The sequence below is a fragment of the Acartia tonsa genome, chromosome 2 (assembly GCF_053477335.1).
Source record: "Acartia tonsa isolate MP-2025a chromosome 2, ASM5347733v1, whole genome shotgun sequence".
Classification (NCBI taxonomy): Eukaryota; Metazoa; Arthropoda; class Copepoda; order Calanoida; family Acartiidae; genus Acartia; species Acartia tonsa.
In genome coordinates this window covers 35923343-35942951 of record NC_137261.1, presented here as the reverse complement: position 1 = coordinate 35942951, position 19609 = coordinate 35923343, and the positions used below count along the sequence as shown (strand labels likewise).

Sequence of the window (19609 nt, the reverse complement as noted above, 5' to 3'; positions counted from 1 at the left end):
GAAAAGCAAGATCTGATTATAAAATCTTATCTGGTATCTTTAAGCCATTTTTTAAAAAAGAAAATCAAGACCATTAAAGAAGATAGGAACAGGGAAACTTAACTCCACTACTCATTTGATCTTTGAAATGAATTTAAAAATTACGTTTACTTTTATGTAATTGAAATGAAATATGTCTAATATTTATATACATGTGTATATTATGTGTATATACATGTATATATAATACATGTGTATATTATATATATGTATGTATATATGTATGTATATTTTGCGTCTCGAAAAGGGGTTGTTGTATCTATAATGAACCTTGATATTCGGCGCTCCGAATAACGTAGCGCGCACGCGAAAAACCGGTAATTTTATACCTAAAAGTTTGGAATTTTTTGGGGTTTTTATTTCAAAAATATTATTTATGTACATTAATGTGCAATTTCTATTACTTTTTCGCAATTTTTTGGGATGTTTTTAAGCATAAAAACGCTATTTACTTGAAAAATCAGGAAGATAGTATTTTATGAGCGCACACTTTATTGTTTGTGTGAGTATCGTAAAAACATTGACCACTTTTGAGATTTGAATTTTCCGATATTCACGAAACCCAACTAAAAACCGTTACAAATTGTTTACAAATATAAGACCATATCGATCGTTATGGTAATGTGTAGACAAATACTTTCTAAAATATTTATTCCATATCTGCGTATTGTGCAGACATAAAAAAATAAAATAATATATCTCAATGCAGATTGATAAAAAAATAAAATAATATATCTCAATGCAGATTGGTTATGTAATATATATATTTACATCTTTCTTTATATAGATATATTTTTTAGATACATATTATAAATTTACGTATTTTTTAAGGGAAAAAGAAACCGGTGATGAGATCAAGTACAACAAGATGAATCTGACCTCGGATACTAGACAAGCGGTCTTCAATGCTTTATTGGGATTCAAAGTGAGTTTTACCTTATATAATTCTTCAATATTAGGTATAATCTGCGATGTTTTATTGAGGATGGTCGATCCTGAAAAATAAGAATTTTTTTAGGGATTTTTATATCCAATATATAACTTGTTATGAAAAAGTTTTTAATAGTTAATTTTTTAGGAAACCTATGGACTCGATGGACGTCAGACTTGCAAGAATGAAGTTAACGGATGGCTACTTCTGATTGTTTTTGTACTTTCATGTTTCTTGGTAAGATAATTTACAGAACACTTTTACTGGCTTCAAAAGCAAATACTTATAATTATTATTTTACTTCATAATAAATAATTAATAAGCATTTTGTGTGTAAATATAAAAGATGCGGTATAAGCAAATAAAAACGTTTATTTATGTATCATAAAGAATAGAAATTTGATTTAGTTTAATTGCGTAGATAAGAATCAATTCCGCAAGCAAAAAAGAACCTTGTGAACGAAAGGGGAGAAAAATTTTTCATTCAACGGCTAGGCAAAACTGTAAGACTCAATTATCTTGCCGCAATCGCGGACGTGATTAGTTACCCTTTTTTTTATAATGTTGGTAACATAATTTCCTAACTAAATTTTATATATTATTTATGGTACATAACAAAGAATAATTTTCAAGCCTTTATTTTCTTACACACACAAAGAAGTTTGGGAACTAGTTGTTTAACAACAAAAGATAATATACTAACAAGTTAGAAAAATAGGGTCTAAATAATTCTATTTTTATTTTAATTTTATTTAGGTTTCGGCGGTTGTTTTAGCAGCTGTAGGTAAATCCCGTAAGCAAGGACAATGTTAAGGACAGTTGAAATAACAATTAACTTAAGGTTTGAAATTAGTAACCTGTTAGTATTTTACTTAATAGCGCAAGTTGGTAGAATTTTTATATGTAGTGGTGAGTTATCATTTCCGTTTTTGCTTAGATGCTTTCATTGCTTAACAAATCCTTATTGTTTGTAGGAAAAATAACTATTAAATGTTAATTTGATGTAAAGTTAATAATAAAATAATTGTTTTGTAATTGACGTTTTTCTTGTATGTCAATCATTAATTGTTATCTATTATAAAAATGTACAACCTATTGATATGTTATTAAAATTCATTGCACGTAATAAAATTTAAAAATAAAATAATATTGCAAATTTGTTTTTAACTTGCGGAAATTGTAAAACGTTAGTAGGGCTTAGCCTAACCCGGATGCCAAGCCTAGTAAAGCTAGTTTTTATGTTGCTTTGTCATGCTAAATCGTGCTAGGTAGAATATCTTGTTTTGCACAAGAAGGTGTTCTTACTTTTTCCGCAAATTGTTTAATTTACAATATAAAGGATGGAATTATGTGTAAAATAATTGGTAAAAGAATTTGCATTGGCTTTAGAACAAATATACTTGTATAACGATTTAAAATACAAAAACACTAGTATAATGACGTGATACTAATATTTGGTATATAAGCCTTTTTAGCCAGTTTTGCAAAACATTTATTTTTAAATAATATACGGCGGGCCCGCATAGCTTGCCCTGGCACAGAAACGCCTTTTTAGAAAGTGCGTACCGTACCGGATAGGTTTACCACTAAACCATTAGGCTAGCTATGGATGTACTACAAATTTTTACACATTATGTTTGATAAATATCGTTTTAGCGTATTTTAAATATATTTTAATAATTACCTTTTTATGTTTTTGTAGTTTTTTGCCTTTATACAAGATAGGTAGGACACGGGGGTATTCAGGGTTCCTATAATATTAAAAGATTAACATTAAAGATATAATTGTTCTTTTTTTAAAAAGACATTTTTCAGTATGGAGAAAAGATTTTATTACAAACATGAAGATGGTTGTCTTTTAAAATATAACAATATAAAAATTGAGCGAAAATAATTTCTGTCAAATATTCACCTTTAAGTCTTTTAATAGTATAGGATGTGTGTTATTTTGATGATATAACTCGATGAGTGCGTTATCCTTCCGTCTGAAAGAAAAAGGCAATTTTATAAAAAATGTTTATGAGGTTTGATAATTTCTACAATTATTTTTTTATTAACATTCAGAATATATAAACCATAAGTCACAATTTTTGGGATATTATGTACAGTAGATATAATAATAGGATACATACTCATAAACATTCAGAATATATAAACCATAAGTCACAATTATAATCAGGGAAATGGTTTAATGAGTATGATGTATAACTGTCTATCTATATATTTATAACTTAGGATGAAAAGTTATAAGAAATAGAGACAGACATTAAATTATTATACAAAAGATAGAGTGAAGGGGAAAATAGGTAAGGCTATATTATAGCCATATTTTAGGGGACAATTTATTAAAAAGGATTTAAATTTACATTTTAAACTTTTATAACGTCTACCTATTTTTAATTTTCTGTACTTGTTTGGTATACCAAATTTAATGTTATTAAAGGGAAATAAACTCGTTACATTAAAGCTTAACACAAATAGATATAACGCAAAATTAACGTCAATTAAACTAAAGTATGTTAGCAATATGAGAAAGAAAGTTGTATTAAAAATGAATTTAGTAAAACTATGTAAAGACTGATAGTTATTACTGCTATTAATTTGTTGTGTATTATTTGCAAAATTAGTATTCAAATCATTTTTTTCAAAAAGATGATGTCGATAAATTTTCTTTTCAAGATTGATTACATTAACCTTATTTGATAAAGATATATCAACAGAAAGATTTAAAAAAGGGACTGACTTACTGAACTTACTATCTGTAATGTTGATAGGGTTCTCCAAAGATACATCAACAGAATGATTTAAAACAGGGACTGACCTACTGAACTTACTATCTGTAATGTTGATAGGGTTCTCCAAAGATACATCAACAGAATGATTTAAGACAGGGACTGACTTACTGAACTTACTATCTGTAATGTTTATAGGGTTCTCCAAAGATACATCAACGGAATGATTTAAAAATGGGACTGGCTTACTGAACTTACTATCTGTAATGTTGATAGGGTTCTCCAAAGATATATCAACAGAATGATTTAAAACAGGGATTGACTTACTGAACTTACTATCTGTAATGTTGATAGGGTTCTCCAAAGATACATCAACAGAATGATTTAAAAAAGGGACTAACTTACTGAACTTACTATCTGTAATGTTGATAGGGTTCTCCAAAGATATATCAACAGAATGATTTAAAACAGGGACTGACTTACTGAACTTACTATCTGTAATGTTGATAGGGTTTTCCAACATAGTATCATTATTTACAACAGGGACTGTGTAGTATGGCACACTATTTGTACAATTAAAAGAGTAATTTTGTGCATTTTTAGGACGACGCTTTCTTACGTGTCTTTTTCTGACCTTTTTAACTTTTCTAAAAAATTGTTCTTTAGACATGCATCTACAGGGTGATCATATAAGTCTTCAGCATAAATGTCAAATTGCTCCCAGTCAACATCTACCCTTTTTATCATGTTTTTCTGTATCCTAGATTCTTTGGATATAAAACTGTCAATGGAAGCTTCGTGGGTACGCAAAAAATTTTCAAAGCCGAAAAGCGTAAGCTGGCCATTTTGCATGGCAGCGGTCGAATTAAGCAGGTGCCGAAGGTCATAGGGAATATATTTATATACCGCACTAATAATTTTTCTCTGCTTTTCCCGCTCAGAAATAATAGTGTCAGATATATTTTCAAGGTATTTTTTGTATTCCCACAAAATGGACATAACGGATTTAGAGGAAGGTTTAAATTTATAAAATTTTTCCTCTACTTCAAACATGTTTGTAATTGACCCATTAAGGACACGATTTACTTTATTTAAATATTCGCTAGTAGGGAGATCTAACGGGTTACCCCCAGCCATTTCCAATTTTTCTTTGATTTCCTTAGATATGGACATGTGAATTAACATATTGTATTCACATGGGCTAAAGTCCGAAAGATCAAAACTATCCAACTGATTTAAAAAAGCTTTTAGCCCTACTGTTTCTATGGACATCAATTGACGATGGATAACTCTTTGTTTTTGGAAAAGTTTATCTGCATTGTACGTGTTTTTTCTATTTGCTAAGAAAGGGGGCTCAAGGTTGTTAAAGGTGTTACACTTTAAATGAGGGGCGTTGTAAGTATTCTCAGTGTTTTGTGCTTTAAAGATTTGTTTTATTTGTTGGCTAGTTTGATCTAATAGCAAATCTTTGTTTATTCTATCCAACCCTTTAGCCTTATTTATATGGTCCTCTATTGAAGAGAGAAGTTCCCTAGCATGAATTGTGGATAATCCCGTAGGAGATAAATCTCGTTGGTTTGACCTGTAGACGGGAATATCAGTTGTAGCGTAGCGATAATTCTGAGGGCCAAAACTAAGTATTGGGTTTAGGCTAGGAGGGGGTTGGCTGAAATCATTCCTTATTGCATTACTAGAACCAACCTGCAGGTTGGATATGTCACTTGCCATTTTGTTAAGACTACTTACAATTTCTCCCATATTATTTTTTAAAGCATTTAATTGATCTTCATTATTAGAATTGGAGTTTTGGGAATTAACTGGTGGAGTAGGGGCCGAAGGGACTAATAAAGGTGCTCTAGGTGTGTTTCTTACAAATCTTCGTCCGAAAGTTCTCCATCTATCCCTCATACCTATAGAACCTTCGTCATCGCTGACGTCATAATCTCTGTTCCTATCCATGACTTATTAAAAGCAGTATGTAGCCTTAAATATTTATATGGATTTAGGGACGAATTTAATATGGATATATTTTTGTTAAAAATATATATTATAATAACTGACAAAATTTAACATACAATTATAGCAGTATGACGCTATATGTAATATGTAAAAAATCGTACAGAATTATATAAATTGAATTAGTTAACAATAACTTTTACAAACAATTATAGCAGTGTGATGCTATATTACAATATATAGGTTAGGTTATAAAAGGGATTTGTGACTTTAGATATGGTATATAAACTAAAATGAGTCTTTTTATGAGGGACTGAGTAAGGACAGTACCCCGCGGGAAAAAAAATAAATTTTTATATAAAATTAATATATAAAAATTGAATAAAACTTACCGGTTCGAAAAAGTCGACGGTGGTTAAGCCTCCATTTTACATTTTTACGTAATTAATTAACTAAGATATTTTATCAACAATGTATATTTCACTAATCTGACATTTCAAAAAGAGTATATATATGGTTAAACTTTGAGTGTGTTAAAAAGACTGGCTTCTTCTACAGGTAGTTTGTGCTTCCTTCTTGTCTGGTTGTCCGCACGCGCAGTATGCATGGTTGTGGTTTATATTTTTCGGAGGTGTTACAAAAGTTGTAACAGCGTTTGAATTCCGGACTAGACATCAAATATATCCTCACAAGAAATCTACTTTTCACACTAACATATATTTAACAGTAATACATCATTATAAATCATGCTGCGTTTTTTGGGCTCGACAGATGCTGTTTTTTAGCCTAATTTAATGCATAATTTGATTTCATTAGCATAGGTTTTAGTTTCTTTGTGTGTCTTTCTAATTCAAAAGATCTCAGTAACGTCCAGATCAATTAAATAACCTTTTTTGTGGATATTTAGTCTTGTTATCATTTTGATGAAAACACTTTTATAAAAGAATAAATATAAAATTCAATATATTATCAAACACTTTTATGAAGTCAAGGTGATGATAAATTACAGTTATCACAGTAAACATTTGTATTCTAGATAGCTGCAATCTTTTTATATATAGATACGAGGTAAAGACAGCAAGAATTATAAGACAATAAGTAGCGTAGCTAGGACATGACACAAAGTCCAACACATTAACATTTAGAATGGTAACGATGCTCTACAGTTTTAGTTTAAATATGATTTTCAAAGCTAATTTTACGTTATATATATTCATATATATGCTTCATATTAATCTACAAAAAAAAACTAATTGTAAAGAATCTACTCGCAAATACTTGCGTATGTCAGAAACGTCGTTTTCTGAGGCAGCATTGCTACAAAAAATACCATTATACAATTGTAGTCCGTGTCTTATAAATGTAATTATAAACCATTCATTTTTGATCTTTTAACTTTTTCTTTTTATAAAAGTTTAGCAATAAAACAAGAATCAGAAGCCACAAGCCATTCGCTTAAAAAAACTTGTAAAATGACTAATTCTTCCCTTTATAATACATTTTACTCCTTAAGTAAATTGATAAAACAGCAAAACTGCGACTTTTTGCGGCCAGCGGCTGTCGTGCACAAAGATCGAGTTAAAGAATCCAAGTTAGTTTCCTGGGTTGTGAGTTAGAAAAATGGCCACAATTAAAACATTCTTCATCTGAAAGTTTTGTCTTTGTTACGTCATATAATTAAAATATCTTTGTTATCTGTTTGTATACGTGAGTTTTATCTATAGGGTTGTACCTATTTCACACTAGTTGACACTACACTTAGGTGTAGAAAGATTGGCGGTTTCCCTCATAATGCATCTGATTCTGGACTACTTTTTAAACTGTTTTTTCATGTTTATTATGGAATAGCTAAGGTTAGATAAAGGTTATAAATAGGAATAGAGACCCACAGAACACCATGTAGGGCTAGAAACATTATTTATAAATTAAAGAAAATAGGGGGGGGGGGGGGGAATCTTAAAATATCTTTGAGTAAAGAACCAAACGGTTTAAAAAGAATAATAAGAAAGTACTCCAATATATCATAAGCAATAATATAAAATTTGATTAATCCCTTCTAATGTAGGTAGTCCCAGCAGAGATAAATTTTTGTTTATGGTGGTATTGTTGTATATACCCATTACCTCATCTAATTTATCTTTAGAAGTTTGAAATAGCAGAACCTTGTCGGGGAATTTAAGAAGATTCACTAAAAATGAGATCCAAATACTAAGGTCCAACTGTTATTGATATCTTTTGGTAAAACAGACAGACATACATTCTTCTATTTTTAGAAATTGAGGTAAATAAGTACAATATGTGTACTGTCACATGTATGTATTTCTAACAGTATAAATATATAAATTAATTAGATAAAGTTATTAAGCACGATTTCCTTATAAAATAGATGTATTGTAGGGAAAACATACAGCTGCGAGGAGAGGTACACGGGAAATAATTTTTCTTAATCCTGACACCAAAATTTCTTACTATAGGTGACGATTAAAAGTTTGAATCTTGGCAAAAATCTCGACATAATAATTGACGTTATAAATATAACCTTATTATATTATGGCACTTGATACTTATAAAGGGGTACCTAAAATCGGTCATGATACTTAGGACTTATAGGTAAGGAAATGGTTGCTTGTTTGGTTGGTTACTTTACCTAATGCCCTTGACGTAAATAATGAAGAAAGAAACAAATTATATAAAAAATAAATATGAAATAGGAAATTTAATGTTTTTATTTTATATTTCACAAGATATTAATTTATCTCCTATTGGCCTTTCTCTATATTTCAAGCTATAAAAGATAATTAAATAAATGACACCCCTCCACATCTGATAGACATTAAGTACATAATGCTCTAAAACTATCAGCATTAATGCGATGTATAAATGTGCCCCCCAAACCTCAATTGAAAAAAATCTCTGTAACAAATAAGCAAATATTTTTTTTAAAATCAAGACATCCTCCTGCGTATGATTCATTTAGAATGCCTATGACGATTAGGTACTCTTTATAAAACGCTGCTTTACTATAATAGTACGTCATTGTGTATAGCAATATCTTGATTCAATAATGTATTGATTTCAAGATTAGATTAGCCTTGTAACATAATAAAAAAAATGTTTAAACTTTTTTGTGATCTCTTTAAAGTAATTTTTGTTGTAATACTTAATTATTCTTTTACTCGTTAGAATTATTTCTGTAACTTTTTAGGACATGTTTACAAATATTTGAGCTAAATAATCTCCAATAATGCCCAGAATTTCTTTTGAAAACTTTATATTCGCAAGAAAGAGTGTTGATAAATTAGTTTCTAACATTTATTTCATTCTCTCCCCACCCCCCGCATTGTACAGTGTGGCAATACTATCAAAAATCTTGTTAATTACTGTTAATTTTGCTAATCAATGGGCATAAGATTGTTGAGGTTTAAAAAACACATGTACTTTATCTCTCAATTGTCTAATTATTTTTTAATAATTTTCCTCTGTATCCCACTGTGCTTTGAAATAGTTTTCACAACTCATTAGCTTCAATAGCTTTATTTAAACTGTGTGGATGGGGGAAAACTAAGCAAATATTTGTTAATTACTTTAATCCCTTTGTCTTTTATAAGCTTATTTAGTTCTCAGCTGTATCATTAAAATAAGGTGCTTCCACACAAAGTGCTTGTTGGGCACTTATATGCCACTTATTTTTAAAAAAATAGTTTGCTTGTTTAGGTCAGGTTAGGTTAAGTTATACCTGGTAGCCCCGTAATGAGAGAGCAACCCAGGGTCCCCTGCATGGATTAGACATAGGGAAAATCCCCCACCTTAGTATAAAGCGTTTTTCGGTGCTCGACAAACACTTTAAGGATGCTGTGAGTATTGGTGCAAAAAATATGACGTAACAAAAAAAATTAGCCAATGAGAGGCCACTATAAATTTTACCATTGGTCAATAACGGCCTCTCATTGGCTAATTTTTTTGTTACGTCATATTTTTTGCACCAATACTCACAGCATCACTTTAAGGGAAAGCATTAAGTTGTATCATTTTAAATTATAAAACTAATTTAAGCAAACTTTTGTATTTGATAAATTAATTTCAAGAATAAATCAATGACAACACCACTTCGAGTAGTACTGACTATTAAAAGAATAAGACTATATTCATCTTTTTATAAATCTGAATCTATCCGAAGGACAGTCCTTATAGGATTGTGCAATTTTTAAGAAGCCAAAAAATCTGAAATATTTTTGTATTTTAATTAATTTAGCGTCCTAAACTGAAAATGCAACCTCTATAGATAAAAAAATCGAAGATATTTTCTAAAAGTCTAAATTTCTTACAGTTTCACCCACGGAATTTAGTTTTTAATAATGAAAGGTTGGCATTGTTTTTCATTTTGCTTATTGCAGAGGGCAAACTTGTTAAAGAGAAAAAAAGACCGAAAACGGTTATAAAACACAAAAATGAAATGAAAAGAAACAAAATACAAATATGATTAAACATTACGTGTTTTATGACAAAATTGTAAACATATTTTATTGTACGTATTTCTAACGCATTTTTATTATAATCTTATTTATATCAAAAGGAGTTGGAAATTAATGTTATAAAATAATTAGGGAGAAAGGGATAGGAGCTTTAATTAATTCGGCTACAAAATTCGTAATAGAAATAGAGGATATTTTATTGAATCATTATCTGGCCGGTTTTTTACCTGAATATTGAAAAGTTGGATAATTAAGAAAACAAAAATAACTTGATGCTTATTTCCTCTAAAATTAGGTTCATGAAGTAGGATCCCCAAAGAAAGTATATGAGGGATTGGTTGATTTTTTGTTATGATTGAAATGAAACAAAATGTTTATATTATATCTTAAAATATAAAACATCTTATTATATAGTTAATTCAACAACAATTGCGGTGGCCGAGTCATACTTCAGGGTGTTAAGATACATTATATGAAACATTTTATAATTAACTTGTATATTTAATCTTTTTGGAGTTAAATATGCATTTTAATATTAAAAAAGAAGAAGAGTAATTGCGTTCATGAGTAGCGCAACAATAACAAGCTAATTTCATTCAGATTTATTAAGACAAGTAAGTAAAACATAAGTTTTGCGATAAAGCTGTTTTTAATTCATTAGCAAGTTTATCTACACCACTAAATAAGACTTTGCTTATAGATATCTTATTAAATTTCATTCGATTATAGCAGTAAGTTTTCGATAAAATATCAATAAATAAGAGAGTTCTACTCATTTTAAGTAATTAACTTGGTTGAATTGAACCAGTGACAGATGTACATCAACTATTCATTAAATAACTGCGCTAATAACAAATTAAATGTTGTTAAATAATTTTCCGTTTAAAGCAAAGTTACACAATTTAAATTAATTTCACTGTATTTGGTATTCACTTAATCACAATTAAAAATCACAAGGGCAAAAATGTCCATAATTAGCACAGTAATCAATAGCAAAGAAAACAATAATAAAGTATGATTAATTAAGCCTGAAGTAATCTATGTGTTTGTAAGTGTGAAGATACTATTGTAAAGAAGCTTCGCTATAAAAAATCACAGAGGTGACCTCTTGATAGGTCAGAGAGAAGATATTAACTAATGAAAATTTGCTTTCTCAGGAGCACCACCTCCTTCTCTAGCATAGACACAGCTAGTGGCCTGACGGTCATACAACACTATATACTACACGGTGTTCATACACATTAATACAAGTAACAAATAGAGTAACAACCCATCTAATATTCAACAATATTTAGAAGTCTGAGAACAATCTTTTGTAACTTTTCAAGAAGACTTAAATACAGTAGACCTAATATAGACATACCTACATTTTTGAAGTAATTATAGAGATGCTTCGCTTGTCAATACGTATCTAGGATATAATCAATAATTAATTTATCACTTAGATTTTTATGGACCTAATTGTACTTGTTTCAATGTACAAAACAAGTATTTTGGCAAAATGGAGTAATCACCTTTATATACACACAATTTTCTGACAATTTCTCGCAAGCAGTTACGCCCTAGGGGACAGAGAATTGTAAATGAAAACAAAAAAGGTTAGGAGGGCAACTATAAAAACAAAAACTATCCAGGATTCATTCTTGTTTGTTCAGGATAGACAAGGTACACCTGTTTATTAGTAGCGAGGCTATATTTTGACCAGGGTGTGACTGTCCATCTACCTATTTTCCTTAAGTAGTGAATAATAAATAATGTAAATTATACTAATATCCAAAAATAGTAACAAATTCCTCTCATTCGTTGGTTTAAAAACCTTGGGACCTTTTATGTATAAATATTGCTTTAGTGATAAAAACATTTTCCACAAATAATTTTCATCTAAAATGGGGTAAATTTGTCTTCTATAATTCAATACAATACATGCATTTCGGTAAGACACAGAACTGTTTCAAATCCAGCGTAAATTAAAGAGGATAGAACCCATGTTGGAATTAGTATTCCTTGTTTATACTTCAATTCTTTGTATGTTTGTTCTTTATGTTTTGTGTTGGAAGATTTTTTGTTTTTTAAGTTCTTTAAAATTTAATTTTAATTCTTCTTTTGTGCTTCCTTTTACATTGACCTACTTAACTTTAACACTTTCATCTCATTTGATGAAAAATTATTATTACAAAATATACCAATAAATATTTTTTTGGTAGCAGTTGGTGAAAAGGGATGTCTTCTCCAATAAACAGCCTCAACTAATCGTGATACTAGCTTAGGATTAAGCTTATTGAATTGCTTACGAATCTGCGCGCCTTATAGTGGCTGTGACTGCAGAGCCTTTTAATCTTAACATTTTCAAGATTTTCTTAACATTTCTAGTCATGCTATTTTCTATCTATAAATAAAATATTTTATATTATAACAAACAAACTTGAACTGTCTGAAACTAAAAAAAAATACACTTATCTAATTGTAAAATAAAACGAAGATAAAGAAAAGATTCCCTAGATAATTAAATCTTGACATTTGCCTGGCCTATAAAACTTTAATTATCCTGTTGTTTCAGTTTATTATAAAAATAAGAGCTTAATTGTATTTTGGCCCTTTTACTATTCTTTAAACAGGGATTTCTTTATTTTTAGTCAAATATTTCACTTTTAAATTTGAAATATAAAATGTGTACTTAATGTTTTCTATTAATGATTATTGTTTATTTAAAAAACACACATACCTTATAAGTATTTAGAAGCGAAGCTATTCTTGAATTCGAATTATACGTCTGTATGTCTGTAAGAAATGGAATGGAATTTAAGATAAACAGCTAAAATTTTTGTCAATATTACTGTAATGTTAAAATCAGTAAAATTTTCATCATTTTTAGGGATTTTTGTGTCCTTTAATGAAAGGAAAAGTGTTCTCATGAATGTTTTCATCCTTGATTTAATATCAATATGGACCTAATAATTTAAAATTAAATTATGCAATTGCTTGACATTATAATTTTTATTGAATTATATGCCAAAAAAATAGGGCTCGGCATTTACGCCTATCCGCGCATAAGCCTCACATTTAAACTCACTTGTGTACCAAAAAGAAATTCTGAAAAGTTGGATTGTCTGTTTAGGAACAGGTTTAAACATCAAGAGGAATCTTAAATTTATAAAAGGGGTCAGTTAATAAAACAAAATTTAGCATAAATGAGTTATTTAAGCAAACAAAATTTAGCATAAATGGATATTTAAATCCCAAGGTAATGAATTTCAAAAATCGGTCTGACAGTTTTCCCAAAGTCGGGAAGATCTATCGAATGGAAAAGGTTTGAAACCGATAGAACATTTCTTTATACTAAAACATATTTTTTCTCACGTTTTTCCCTTCTCAGATATTTTTCCCACGATTGAAAAAAATGAAATTAAATGATCATTTAATGCCAAAAAAATGTTTCTCACACTAAAAAATATCTCACGCTTTAAAAATATGAATTAAATGATAATCATATGTATCATTTAAATTACAATGTTTGAATAAAAGAATATTTACTTAAACCAAATATCGCCTTTTTTGCAATGGAATGAGTTATTTAAATTCCAATGTATTAAATGATCGAGCGAGACTTACACGCGGTTTGCGCGCAGCAGCCGAGTCCTGACTAGGGTTGGGCCGGATATCCGGTGAGGCCGGATATCCGGCCGGATATCCGGCCATTTTCAATATCCGGCCGGATACCGGATATTAAAACTATCCGGCCGGATATCCGGCAATATAATATTTTATATTTTACAACAAAAATTTCTGTTTTTTTTAAATTATAAATGGCTGTAATTTTCTTATTATTGAAGCTATAAGTACAATTTTTTCTGAATATGTTTATCTTTATGTAAATTTTATATTAGAAATCTCAAAACATAAATTTTGGCGGGGGCAGCAGTTCTTGGCAGCTGCCAGCCTCAAACTGGCAGTCGGCAGGTAAACAGTAACAGATTTTATGAAATTGTAATATGTCATGAAGACATATAAAAAGCCTAAATTTAAAATTTGAAGTGTCTAAGACAAAAATTGCTGTCACAGGAACCGTTTAAAGATTTCTGGAGACCTGGAGGTTCAGGACTTGCAGGACTATACCTGGATTCTGAAATCACCTTGAACACCTATATTTCATATGAGGATGTACGACTATAGAATATTTAAGTTTTTAACAACATGAAATGCTTTGTTTAAGTAAAAAAAAATGTTTTTACTTTTTACCTGAATGACCTTGCCAAGTTTGCTGGCATCCTGTGCCCGCCAGGAAGGAGGTATTCAAAAAATTCCAACTCTCAGTTATGTGTCATATCCATATTTCGAAAGTCATTTAGTTATAGCCCTCTACCTTTTATACAGAGAAAATGCACAGGGGGGGGGGGCATGCGTTAAATGCCATCTCCCCGCCCATCCTCCAACAGGGGTTAATATTTAACAGATTGAGGGTAGTAATAGTTTATTAGATTAGTTAATAATAGTTAATAGTTACATAACCTGAATCCTTATAATAAAGTAACAGGATGTATATCTGTTTGTCTGTACTGAAGGATCTCGCTAACCGCTGAACCGATTGGGTTCTCCTTTACAGGGTTGCTTCTCATAGGCCTTGGGAAGGTTTATAACTATTTTTGGTGAGGGTACCAACACTCTACCAAGAGAAATTGCCCCTAGAAAAAAATACCCCCCCCCCCAAAAAAAAAAATATATTTTTATTTAATTTTTCAACTAAATATAAAAATAAGGGGCGTCAGCCCCCCCTACATTTTTTTTCTTTCTTAAATCTGAAATAAAAAAAATGGTTATCAAATTCAACTCCCCCCCCCTCAAGTGCCCCTAGAGGCATCTAAGGCGTAGCCGCCAGTTTTATATAATAAGACGCCAGTAATTTGGCTGGTTATCCGGCCGAATATCCGGCATTTTGGCCGGATATCCGATAGTTTGCTGGATACCGGATATCCGGCATTTGAAATCGGCCGGATATCCGGTATCCGGCCAAAAAACTATCCGGCCCAACCCTAGTCCTGACAAAAACTATTAGTGATTTAAGTCAAACTTAGGTACTGTACGTTTAAAAGATGCGCTCAAAGATAAAAACATGAGACAATTTTACGGTGGCTACATTATCTGAGAAAAAAGGAATCATAAATACAATTATTTCATTTAAAAGATAATTAACAAAGATAAGAGAAAATTAAAATAGGAAGAATAGCTGAATTTAAGATATTTAAAAGTTGCAAGGCTAACAGTTAGATACGTAGGTGTATAAATATATATTTGAAAAGTGTATAATAACTTTTTTAGTGGCAAAGCTACTCTATCATTCACTTCGTCAGTCTGTCCGTCTGTAACGCTATGGGGAATATGAGGATTATGAGGTTTACTAAGCTGCTATTATATCTAGACCTCTGACTTCAGTATTCAAAATTCATATTTTTATTGGTCTTATATAACATTTATTGCAGTCCGACTGATTTGAAGTATCTATTCAGCCACTTTTTTCTGATATCTATGGTGTTTTTGGTTTGATTAAAAAAATGTTGTTTGTTGAAAGTGTCGTCGTTTTTATCATTCTTAATATCTTCTATTCTAATGCCCGTCTTTTTGTTTATAACCACTGAACATTTGCTTAATCCACGTTGTCCATTTGTCAATCCATGTTTTTTTATAGGCTTCACTACTTATGGATGTTGTCATCCTTGTTTAAGACATAATAAATGTTATTGTTTGAAGAGTTGTTTACAGTTGTGGATAGATACTACAAACAACATATTGGAAGGTTCATTTTTATTTTACAGTAAATTTTATTTTCTTAAACACCTAAGAAAACATTTATCGTATTGTTTGATAAACTTAAACCCTGAACAACTTTATTATGCAATCTACATTTTTCTGGATATTTTGTCTATGGTAGTTCAGCTTTACAGTATATTGTTTCTATTTTGTGAAGCAACATATATGATAAAAGAAAAAGATGCTTTTTAGAGTAAAATGCTTAGATATCATTCAAAATCTAAATTTTTAGATTTTTTACTGAACAACTTTATTATGCAAATCTTTAAAAGAGGAGAACAGTGCAAAATAAACGTTTTCCCATTAATTTTCTTTTCATTTGCATAATAAAGTTGTTCAGTAAAAAATCTAAAAATTTAGATTGTGATTTATATACAAGCATTTTACTCTAAAAAGCACATTTTTCTTTTATTATACGTGTTGCTTTACCAAATAAAAACAATGTATTGTAAAGCTGTACACTTATGGACTAACATAGACATAATATCCAGGAAAATGTATAGATTGCATAATAAAGTTGTTCAGGGTTTATATATAAATATTAGGGTTGGGCTGGATATCTATTTTCATTATCCGACAATATAATCTTTAATAAATTATATCACACAAATTCCTACTTTTTGTATTTTAAATGGTTGTATTTTTTTTTAAGATATATGAAATTTTTTTCAGAAAATGTTTACCTATATGAAAATTTTATATTATAAATAGCAAAACATAACTTTTGGCGGCGGCATCTGTACTTGGCAGCTACCAGCAGCCACAGTTGGCAGTTAAACAGAAGCAGATATATTTTAAATCAGCCGGATATCCGGTTTCCGGCCAAATAAGTATCCGGCCCAGTCCTAATATGTATATTGCATTTTGATGAAAAAAGATAAACGTATAGCGATAAAGATGTTATTGATACAGCATTATTATTTCAACAAAACGTGAAAAGTATTTGTATTTAGAGGAGATTTATTACATATCTAACAACAGACCTAGAGTATAGATTTTATACAAATAACTTCCTCCCTCCCTTTTTCAATGATCTTATTCGTCTGCTGCCAAATTGATTTTTGCTACTTCTAGCAGTGTTAATAGAACCCACAACATTGGTAGATTTCCTATGACCCAATTGAGAGTCAGCACAAGGACACTGCGATTGGAGTTACAGTTATTTTACCCTTCCCCCCTTTAGTGTTTTATTCTAATTATCTAACTTTTTATATAAAATTGAGAGCATGTTATGTTTGTACTTTAAGGTTATTAAGACGATTTAGTTATCTATTTAAGAGATGCATCAAATTGGTCCCGCGATGGTTAAAGCATTCATTGGTAGGTTTTAGGCCATTTTTCTGCGCTTCTTCCACCTAAATGGAATAATCGCCTCCCTAATCTATAATAATCAATTCACGCACCTAACTGTCAGAGTTGTCAAGATCAATTATTGCAAAAGAAATATCCTGCCTGCATTATGTTCATTCTAATTATGCAATAATGGTAATAAAATAAACATTAATATTTTCAAGTTGTAAGTTGTTTCTTGCGACACCTCCCTCTAAGAAGTAATATATACACTTTGTCATACATCAGATAAAGACTAGAAAAAATGAATAATAAAAAATTTCTTACTTGATTTAAATTCTCATTGTTAAATGTCTGTTTAGTGTAATATTCTAATTTTATAAACAAGAATGGAGAAAATATTTTTGCAGAATTCTTGTCAAATATTTTACATAGCAAAATTACATCTTTTCATATTCTTACAAGGTTATCTGCGTTCATAAGAAGTAAAATAAAACTATATATCTAGCGAAACGGATAGCTTTTGTGGTTAATTTATGCATGTTAGAATAATCCTTTTGATTTTAAACTTTGCATGGTGATTCTTATAATAGTTAGGTGCGATTTAGAGAGCGTAGGAACACTACAATCATTATGGGAATGTCAGTACGTTCATTTAGACATGTTGATTTTAAACTTTTTTGACAACAACTTTTTATGATTATCCAATTTATCTGATTTCAGTGATGCATCTTTATAATCAAGTCCTAAAAATATAAGTATGTCCTGTATTTAAGCATTTTTGCAACAAATTTACTTACATTTATGTTTGTTAGTCCTATCGTTTCAGAGCTTCGATTTACTGTAATGTAGTAAATATTTTGAAAATCCCATAATAACAAATTCAAAGTTTTATACAGCGAATATGAGGCAATGAAATACTAAGCTCTCCAATGAATTATTGTACCACAATTTTGTTTATGCATTTTTAAAATATAGAGTATCGGAGAGGGACGGGCGTGGACAAACCTAGTGTTATAGAACAGCTATGCTACTAAAAATGTTCATAATATGTGGAATTGTGGATACTAAGTGAACTATTTAATATCATTTACAAAACAATTTAATACAAAGTTCATAAATTTTATCATTTAGTGACTATATTATAGTCACGAGTGGTTGCGATAGAGAAACAGAACCTGAATTGTGGTATAGCACCAATCATTTGATTAAAGATTCTAGGAATTTGAGGCTAAGATTAAGCTTTATCATCCAGAAAAATTACTAATAATCTGCCTGAAGCAATACAAAGTTGTCAAAAATTGTTGCCCAATTTGTCGAGTACTCTTTCAATAAAGAGTTAGTTTATACTAAGTACATACACAAATACAATATTGCTTTAATATATAGGAAATCATTCAATACAAAAATTAAATTCTACTTTTCAATATAGTTTTTAAAGAAATCTGAAAGTATAATACGTTTTTTTGCTTTTCTCAGCATTATAAAAACCAATAATGGTGGAATGTGTTACCGATCAATTATTACTCAATATCTTAGAACCAAATCTAAAAACAAGGATGATATAGAAGAAAAAATAATCTCTGCAAGTGTTAGTGTAAGTAGCCGATTTTCATTATAAAGAATTTTCACTCTTTTAAATAAAACATTTTAAAAGGAAGAACATTCTAAAGTTTATACTAAGAGTATGACTCTTAAACGCAAAGAAGATAGAGTATAGAATAGAATCCAGGTAGACGATTCTACCTGGCTAGCCTGAAATAAAATTGGAACTTTTGAAAGTCCCAAAAGTCATAATGGCCCTATTAAAATCGCATCACTACAGAAATTATCCAGATATATTACTAAAATAAATGCCTTTTTTACTAAATTACTGGAAGACGTACGAACTGGCATTCGGCCATTCACAATGGATTAAAACTTTGTGTAATGTGCAAAACCATGTAAAAAATTGAATGTAAACATAAATTTAGTAAAGAATAACTAAGAAATATTTGGACAAACATAATGATATTGGCACATTCGATATATTTTCCTTTTATAAAGTATTATTTCAGTTTTGTCCCAACTGAACAATCGTACAATTCAAGTTTTTTTTTTGCGCAAGCGCGACTTTTCTTCAATTTTCCATGATATATTTGAGGAATAGAAATAGGAGAGAAGAACTTTAGTGTGAACCCCTTTTTCGTAAATCTGACAAAGGAACTCCTCCAGCTGACAAAAAACTTTAAAATATATAATTTCTAGAAAGCTAACTTTATATTAAGGAATTCAACAATTCATAGCTAACTTATTAAATGATTTGTAATATGCTTTACACTATACTAGAAAATAAATTTTAACACGATATAATTTACGTGAGAAAAGCTTTATCTTAAGAAATGCGA

The 19609-nt window shown here is 29.9% G+C and overlaps 1 protein-coding gene across 1 annotated transcript in view; it reads right to left on the bottom strand.

Moving 5' to 3' along the window:
• The window catches only part of LOC145311694 (netrin receptor DCC-like), a 67790-nt gene extending 60490 nt beyond the window's left edge, over window positions 1-7300 (bottom strand). Inside the window, exon 1 of the mRNA XM_080150661.1 lies at window positions 7261-7300. The gene's annotated coding sequence lies outside the window, so the exon portion shown is untranslated. The remainder of the gene's footprint in view (window positions 1-7260) is intronic.
• Window positions 7301-19609: the final 12309 nt, after the last annotated feature.